Source organism: Gadus chalcogrammus, chromosome 16 (genome assembly GCF_026213295.1).
Source record: "Gadus chalcogrammus isolate NIFS_2021 chromosome 16, NIFS_Gcha_1.0, whole genome shotgun sequence".
Taxonomy (NCBI): Eukaryota; Metazoa; Chordata; class Actinopteri; order Gadiformes; family Gadidae; genus Gadus; species Gadus chalcogrammus.
In genome coordinates this window covers 29,267,624-29,277,147 of record NC_079427.1, presented here as the reverse complement: position 1 = coordinate 29,277,147, position 9,524 = coordinate 29,267,624, and the positions used below count along the sequence as shown (strand labels likewise).

The 9,524-nt window shown below is 46.1% G+C and overlaps 1 protein-coding gene and 1 pseudogene across 1 annotated transcript in view; one reads left to right on the top strand and one right to left on the bottom strand.

The window, feature by feature from the left end:
* LOC130405696 (phosphatidylinositol transfer protein alpha isoform-like) overlaps positions 1-1,124 on the bottom strand; it is an 8,616-nt pseudogene extending 7,492 nt beyond the window's left edge.
* Positions 1,125-3,484: 2,360 nt separating this feature from the next.
* The window catches only part of LOC130406523 (transcription factor Adf-1-like), a 243,911-nt gene continuing 237,871 nt past the window's right edge, over positions 3,485-9,524 (top strand). The window contains exon 1 of the mRNA XM_056612153.1: positions 3,485-4,031. The gene's annotated coding sequence lies outside the window, so the exon portion shown is untranslated. The remainder of the gene's footprint in view (positions 4,032-9,524) is intronic.

Genomic DNA, 9,524 nt, shown 5'->3' with positions numbered 1-9,524 from the left:
AAGACGGAAGTAATAAGAATAAAGTTCTGTTTTATTCATGCAGTCATGATCGTGGATTATTAGCAGGTTTCATCGGTTAGCATTAAATCAGAAAATATAAAATGATTGAAGTTTCAGTATTGATTTCCCTCTCTTCCTCCAGTGATAATTGGATGGATGGTTGTATTCTCCCTCCGGCTACACAGCCAAGCGGGTTTCCATTACTGCACACGTGAACACAAGCCCCTGTTATGGTTTTAAAGTGCCTTTTGACAGCCTTTCTGACTTTAGGGAGGTACAAACTACAGAAAACAGTGAGAGGGGGATTCTGATTGTGGTCAGAATCCCCCTCTGAATCCAAGCCCTTGAATCCAATTTTATGAGCTGTCTTTGACCTTTCATATTTGGGATATGTTCTGGTTATTTGAGAATTTGATTCCTGTTGTCCAACACTTTAAGCAGGTTGGAACAATATTGCAAAACAAAAAAAAGGATCATTATGATAGCATTTCCTCATTAGGCATGCTAGCCAATAACAATAATCGCAATGTTCATTTACGTATTATATTTATTCACCAGTAGCCAAAGATGGCCAGTGCGGGTGAATGTGGACTGGATGTCTCTGATGAAGGGGACATGGTCCAGTTTGGAGAAGACCAGTATGAGCAGACCCTGCATTCTGATGGACGACACCTGAGGAGCACAACACCCCCCTCTTTATGGTGGAGGAGAAACAAGCTCAAGAAGTGATACTGTGTGATACACAGACACACAGAACATGGAAGTACAGCAGTCAGGTGTATTGGAGGCTCAGGAGGCAGGGGTAGGGGTGCAGGAAGAGGACCCCTGTCGGTTACCTTGAGGTACCCCAGGGGAGCCAGCGTGGTCATGAACTGACGGCTCCACCCGTCATCAAACGCCAGGTCAGCCACCAACCGCACAGGACCAGAGTACACCTCCTGGAGACTACACACACAGCACATCGTTTACTTCCACATCAGACTACAGTAGGCCGATCATTCCTAGCCCATTTTTCTAGCCCCATACCCGATCACGTAGAGATCTGGGCTCCTGGGGGAGCCAAGCTGGAGCAGCGAGGCCAGGTCGTCCAGGGGGTCCGCCGTGGCCACGTTCCATGTGACCATATGGAGCCTGCAGGCAGGGACAGAGAGACCGATGTCTTCCTTTACTCTCTCTGAGAAAAGATGGCTATTTTTACTGTCATTCTAACAGATAAGGCTACACTGTGACACTCAGCTTGTTGATCCACTAAACAGTAGACAGAGGGGTGCTGAGCTGAGGCTGGTGTGTGGCTACAGCCGGAAGCTCATAAAGAGACCAGTCATCCCTGCATCAGGATACGCTTTGAACTATAAAATTGATTTTTTGAATAACAAGGAGTTTCTTTGACTGTGGTCCTCCATGACTTTGAAGAATCAGAAAGAAAACAGCAATAAGCTGTTTATAAACTATTGTTTCTTTATAGCGATTTCTAAATGCTGGTAGAGAATGGTAAAGATGGTCATTTCAGAGCTGCAGCATCAGCTATTACTAAACAGTAGCAATAAGTGGGATGAGGAAACAGCTAAAGCTCCCCGATGCAGAGGTCTTCATCAGGTCTGTCTCTGCCACTCCACAACAACACACAGAGCCACACAGTGAACTATCCAAAGGGGGTTAAAAGGGCTTGGTTGTGAACATACATGTCCACCTGAAGCGGTCCATCCGTGCATGCCAGCCATTTGGACACCAGCTTATGACCAAGTCATCAGCTGGTGGAGCCGCAGCAACAGCTTTCTAGCGGTGGACCGGGAGAAGACACTGGCGAGGCTGCTGGAGCCGATGCGTTTGCCATGGTTCCAAACATGCGGTTGTCTCCTCCATGACCAGAGCTTCGATAGGGAGGGCGGGCGAGGACGGATAAGACTTGGTGGAAGGGTTCTTTGGCGAGTGAAAGTGTGAGAGGAATCTAAGACGTGTGCGAGGAATCAGAACCTCAAAGCTTTGCAGTTAAAACAACAATGCACTCCTGTTGACTCTTAAGTCTAACAATACCCTGTCTACAGCCCTAATTCTTGGATTGTTTCCAATGGAGCAAATGACGTTGTTGTGGATTAGGGGGCAATTAAATGGGGCTGTGTTTAATCTTCAGACAACAAAGGCCATGTGAAATATCTGCAATCATTTGATATGATAATATCTGTCTTGCTCGAAATAGAGATATTGTGAAATACTTTGCCCCTCTCTCTCTCTCTCTCTCTCTCTCTCTCTCTCTCTCTCTCTCTCTCTCTCTCTCTCTCTCTCTCTCTCTCTCTCTCTCTCTCTCTCTCTCTCTCTCTCTCTCTCTCTCTCTCTCTCTCTCTCTCTCTCTCTCTCTCTCTCTCTCTCTCTCTCTCATACAGTTACCCTCCTTAAACTAATCTCTAAGTGAATGTGAAAGTAGAGATGTTCCGATACCATTTTTTCCCTCCGATACCGATTCCGATACTTATGCTGTGGGTATCGGCCGATACCGAGTACCGATACCAGTATGTTACAAAAATGACTGTGATATGATTATCATTGTGGTAAGGCCTGGGTCAGGTTAAACCCTTTGTAAATGAATGAATGAATAAGGCAAATTAAAGCCATTTATTTTTAAATAGAACAGTATAAAAAACAGTAGTGCAACAGCAACTTAAATAAAGTTATTTAAAAAAAATAATAAAGTGTAGCCACAATTTCTTTAAAGGGAGCATTTCACCGGTTGCAGACATCAATATGTATTGAAATTGGGTCCTAGTATGTAGTCGAATAATAAAATAAAATTCTAATTTGGTGCCGTCTTGACCGAGAAAAGGCAGAAAGTGACTTTTGGCGCTTGTGGATTGAAGACAACAACTCCCACCATGCACAGCTTCGCTGGCGGCCACTCCCGCTGATCATCTCCGCCTATCGGACACCTCCTTGTTCCATCTACTAATGGAACAAATCAGCGTAGAGCTTGAACCGACGTCACTAGAGTAGTGACGCTTGCACAGAAGCATACGGCCGTCATCTTTCCTTATTCTGGGTGGAAATAGTAACATAGTTACGCCATTAAATGCGTTTATGTAAACATTTTTAGCGAGAAATGTGCATTTCATAATGTTCGCTCGTTGAATTTGAAGGATCAGATATTGTTAATATGCACATTAACGTTTGAACATCGTTACCATGGGAGTGACCGGAGTTGTCAGAACGCTTAATAAAGTTTGACTTTATCTGACTGTTTGTTGACATTCTCTATAGCACAGCTCGGTCTTGTCTATGCTATGCGCCTAATAATCCGGTGCGCCCTATATATGAAAACAGTTCTAAAATAGGCCATTCCTTAAAGGTGCGCCTTATCATCCGGTGTGCTTTATCGTACGGAAAATACGGTAGTCCTCGTTTGTATTTCTTTCGAAATGGTGAACTTTTGCATGGAGCCATCTTCTATGTCAGATCCAGTACCCTCCGCCAATGTACTTCAGTTTATCAACAGCCTCTGTTATCTTAGCTTCAGACGCTGTGGATGTTAGTTTCTGCTGGTGAAGTCCCACCCACTGGCACTGCTCTAATAGGTCTGTAGCGTCAGTGGGTCCCACCCCCTCGTCGTGCTCTTTAGCGTGACGCGTCTTCAAGTGTTTTATTAAGTTGCTAGTGTTGAAATTAGCAACACTCGTGCCACCCCTGGAAATCTTTTCACGGCATACGTTGCATGTCGCAGTCTTGCTGGTGGGAGCATCCAGCGTGAAATATTGCCACACCGCCGACATGATAACGCTAGCTCCTTGATTGACAGGTGATCAATTCTTCTTCGCCCCTCTGAAACAGCAGGCTGCAGATGGCAGCACAGCGCAACTGTTTTAAGAGCCGCGAAGAAGAACTGTGTCAGCGCTAACGGAGCTAACCAGTAAATAGCTTTCTATTTAATAAATTACGTGGTATCGGAGGTGCCTGGACTCCAGTACTCGCCGATACCGATACCAGCATTTTCGGCAGTATCGGAGACATTTCCGATACTGGTATCGGAATCGGAACAACTCTATGTGAAAGGCTTAAAGTAAAGACCCTGACACGATGCGGGCACATTGCAGACACTGCTCTGTTCTCTGATCATCTGAATCTGATCACAGCTAGATGTTCCTCACCTGAACCTGATCACAGCCAGATGTTCCTCATCTGAACCTGACCACAGCAAGATGTTCCTCTCTAGTATATAAACTCGAGAGAACGTGTAATGGGAAAATTGTATTTTCCCCATTCTGTTTCTCTAACTGCCATTTGCTGGTGTGCCTTTTCCCTGACCGCCAGGGTGGCCATTTCTTTAAGAGATATTGTATCTGGGACAGATGACACTTCACATTGCAATTGTCAATAAGCATTTCAGGTAATGTTTACCCAAGACAGAGTTGCCTGTGTTCCCATCAAGCAGAAGAATGCATAAGGGGATCCCTGCTCCCTTGAGACCGGTTTACCCCAGGTCAAAGGTTAACGTTAGATTATACTAGGAACAGGTAGGGTGGCAAGACAGTGCAACGAATAAACGACAGAGCTTACACAAGCGGAGCTTAAAAGGACCACCTTGGATTATTGTCAGGTTTGTTGAATGATTATTGTATGTTTGCTTTATGATTATTGTATGTTTGTTGTACGTTTGTTATACGTTATTGTATGTTTATTACTTCGGATGTTCGGATTACTCTCTTTATTCTTAAACAGTTTCTACAGAAACGATTGACTTGGTGCAAATTCCCACCACAAACGGCGACCTGTTCCCACCTGAAGCTTTGCTTTGCGTAGTTTTCATTTGATGTAGTCGTATCTGGGTTATGTTCCTCGTTGTCCTCCATCATCGAATACACTGATGGCAAAGAGGAACAGTTAACAAATTGGACCAATAGTCAGTTAGGGAGCAGATGCACAGTCTGCAGATGCAGGATTTAACACATGATTCAGCTTTAGCATTAACACATTCACCAACTCATTCACACAGCGACGGCGCTGTCAACCAGACAGGGCGAGAGCCAGCTCGTCAGGAGCAGTGAGGCTGAGGAGTCTTGCTCAGGGACATTTCGACACTCAAGGACACAACGATGTCCTAAACAGTGCCACTTACTATAACGGACATCCGTTATATGATACAGTATTAAAAATCTACAAAACGACACCTACATACTAGTTATACATACCTGGTAATGCTTTACAACCTCCCGGATCGGCAGTAGTATTGTGAGCGCTGTGCTCTTGTTGTTGTGTGTCGGGATGCTACTTCCTGCATGGTCACATGTCAGCAGGCCAACCGCGCCCCCTACGGTAGACCACAAACACTTATTATCATCATGTGAGCAGGCCAACAGCCTTTTACAACCATGAAGCAATGATTCGATTTAATCATAAAGATGAATGACCCAAGATATTTAATATTCATATATATATTTATATATAGACCTCATCTCCACCAACCAGTTGGTGAACTTTCTACTCTGCTCTGAATTCATATTTAGGTGAGTGCTGCATGCAGCGCAAAAACTATTGTTAGGTGAGTGCTGTATGCAGCGCTCAACTATTGTTCTTTCTTACAATGGAGGAGCCCCGTCAAGGCTTTGATTTGTTAAACCTTCGTTCAAGGTTTAACAAATCAACACACATTTCAATTACCTTTATACTTTTATCAAAATCACAGTTTAAGTTCCATGTCGGCTTGTTTTCAGTTGGTCTCTTAATTTACACTGAGATTACAGCGCGAGGACGTGCAGGCAGCGTTGCCAGATTGGGCGATTTTCTCACCCAATTGGACTACTTTTAGGCCCCGTCCACACGAAGCCGAAACAGGCGAAACCGTTACGGTTTCGATCTATCCGGTTTCGCAGTATCTCCGTAAAGACGAAGCCAAGCGAAACCGGGTAGATCTGTAGAAACGCTGTAGTACACATTCCAGGTCCATAAGGGGCGCTGCTTCTGCTACAGAAATACTTGTTGTTGTGAGTTCTGAGACTCCGCAGGCTTAACAGTCATTGGCTAGAGGGTCGAGGGGTGGGGCGATGACGTCATGGTTTACGGTTTCAGTCGGTTTCAGGCGTCCACACGAATCCAAAACGAAACCGGGTAGATTTGAAACCACCTCCGAGGGTGGTTTCAGAAGTTTGCGGTTTCGGTCAGCGGATTCGCTGGCTTCGTGTGGACGGAAGGCCGAACCGTACAAGACCTTTGCGGTTTCGCCATGAAATCGTCTTCGTGTGGACGGGGCCTTAATAACGTTAGGCCGGAAAAATGAGGATTAGGCGAGTAGCCTACATACAATTTTGGCTTGTTTAAAAAAAATGGCGTGATTATTATAATTCTTTCAACAAACATCAATCAATACCCTTCACCCATTTCCATTAAGCTTTGTATCGTTAGAAACCCACACATACTTTTGAATGGTCATGCATCATTACCTTATTTTCTGGAGAGACTGCAGAGATCCGTATCGATCTCCAACACTTCCTGTTTAAGATGACGCAATATGACGATTTTTGCGTAGAAGTAAATAGGAAGTGTAAGAGGGGAGGATTCTGTAAGGTCGTTTCTCTATTCCAAGTACGCAAACTACGGACTCGTGGACTTGGAATGTCGTACTTGGCAAGTCCGGACTTCAAGTAAACACTTCCATGGACGGGAGTACGCACCTGCAATTGGAACAGCAGCGGACTCGATGACGTCACCAGCTCAGCTCGTCTGTTAACTGTGCTACGGCCTCATGTAGGCATATAACTACTGAACAATATAAACAAATTATATAAAACAAAACACCAGCCTCTTTAGTTTTAAAATAGTATGTTAATATTTTGAATGATATAAATGAAAAGTTATGCGTATTCACACGGCAAGCCAGCTGTACCCTACATATAAACAATCAGTGGCTTGAAAAAGATTGTATGAGATTGCCGTTTCTCAATTTCCTATATAGCCTATTATTATATCATTGGAGAGTAGGCTATTGATATAAGAATTACGAACGAGCGAGAATAGAAACACACACACACACACACACTAGGGCTGTCACTTTTTCCAAAAATGAAATTCGAACGAATTTCGAATGTCCATAATTAATTCGAATACATTCGAATACATTCGACCCCCGCCCCCCCCCCCATAGAACTATAAAAAAAGAAAAAAAAAAAGAAACACGACAACAACTGTTGTCGTGTTTTTTTTATTTCTTGTGGAAATCACGTATACCTACTGAATTCATAACAGCACAGGATAAAAACACATCTTTGATAACACATTTGTAAACACAACAAGAGGAAGCTCCGACACACAAGTGCGGCTGTCTTTTACGCATTAACAATAACTGCTCGGAGCGCGATATGCGGAGCGCATGTCGTCCATGGCACACACAGCCTATATAAACGAACAATCTGTGAGGCCGACCTCCAACACGGCATGCTGCTCTTTTTATTCCTTACGGAAAGAAAATTACAAGTAGTCTCGCAGCTCTCCGTTACCGCTGCAGCTGCTTCTGTCAGCCGTGCTGTATAAGTCCCCAAACAGGCTGCCCATCGCGCCCAGCGCAGCAGCAGACTTTTCTCCCTGTCGTGTGCGATCAGTGTCGGTCTCCGTTTCAATGAGCTCGTGTGAGAGGCTTTCAGTCACGAGATGTTTCTGTGCAGGGGAAAGGTGGACTAACCGGGAGAAGCGGGGATCCAGGAGGGCCGCTTTATTGAGGAAAAGCCACTCGCCGCTCTCTTCTTTATAGCGCATTTTTACAGTTCGAATGGAGAATTACACTTCGAATTCGAACTTTTCACCCCACCTTCGAACGAATATTCGAACTTCGAATAAAAAGTGACAGCCCTAACACACACACACACACAGATGGATCCGAGCGGGATTTCCGTTGCGATGGGTTTCCTCCATCAGCGACTTATTTTTTACTTTCTTTTTCTTTCATAATGTTCGCTCGGTGAATGTGAAGGATGTTTGGTTTGATAGTTATGACGAAGAGGGAACGCTCCGTTCACTTGCATGGACATGGACTCATCTAGCTGCGTTGGCGCGTTGACGCGTTGAACCACCACACAATGATCAAGCGTCAGGTTAGGCTCGCAGAAGAACCCTCGCGCCAGTTTCAAACACAACAACAATTTCGTCTTCGATTCAATCCGTGTATTGTTCGTTCTTTGAATATTCCGATTTAAAACAAAATCAGAAAAAAACAAAAAAGAACCATACACGGATTCACGTCCATTGTTTACTTCGGTGTTTTAAAAAATGCCGGTCTTCGTTGGTCTTCCTGTTTATGAAGGTACGGATAACTCCGCCCCCTGCCCCCGGCATAAAAGCGGTTCTAGTTCTAGCCCAGCTCTAAAGTGGGGCCAGAGTTGAACCGGTTTTTAGGGGCCGGAGCCGGTTCTTTGGCGGTGTGAAACCAAAGCCCTGGCCCTAGCTCCGAACTGGCCCGGAACCGGCCCAGAATTTGCGGCGGTGTGAAAGGGGCAATATAGGACCCAATTTCAATACATATTCATGCCTCCACCGGTGAAATGCTCCATTAAGGTCCACTCCTAACTGAGCCGGTCAGCGGTCTTTAATCCAATACTATCCCCTAGTGGCCTGTGGTAAACTCTGCATCCCCCCAGTCCGGAAAGCTATGAATGGGAATATGTTAACGGACTCAGTTCTGTATCCAATGGCCCGTCTCGGGCACTTAGCGTCTGGGTGGCCTCCTCGCGCAGCACGGCTGTTCAAGATGGGACGGCGACGCTGGAAGCGATGCATCTGGGTCGACGCCTGTAGGAACATCCCGTGCCCAGAGAATGTCTCACCAGGGGTCTCCGGCGGGGAGGTGTCCAAAGCCGTGTCACGGGGTCCATCTGCTGCCTGTGGAACGACACCCTGGGGCATCACTAGCCCGGGGTGGACAGGCACGGGCTGGTAGTCCAAGGTCCCGGGTGGCGGCAACAGGGCAGCTGGCTGCTGTCAGGCATAAGGGGTGGCTGGAGTGTAACCGCGAAGGAATCGCCGGTTGCCCAAAATCAGGCGCCCCGAACCGTCAACCCTAACCCGATACAGATCGTGACCCAGCGACTCCACCATGACCCCTGACCGTCCCACTTGAGTGGACTTGGGCCCTGCTGATTCTGGAGGAATACTGTCTCACCAAGTACCAATGGGCGGAGTGGTCTTGAGTGAGCCCTCAAAGACTCAGTGGTGCGGGACATCCAGGTCCTAAGGGCGCCCTCCTTTGCCCCCCATGCCTGGTGCCAGAGCGGCCGGATATGAGGGTTCAAGACCTTTTCTAGCCTGTTGACGAAGGAAAATGAGTCTCGAAGGGGACGACCAAATTAATCTGCGCCGGTGAGAGGTTGCAGTAACATGGCATGCAAAAAGCGATCATGATCAAGACCGCTAGTTGGGCCAGTGTTGGACACCAGAAGGCGCTTAGCAGTCTTCACTGCAACCTCCGCCCTCCCATTTGACTGTGGAAAACCGACCGAGGAAACACGATGTCTGATGTGCCATAATCGGAGGAAGTCTTCTGTATGGCTAGCTTT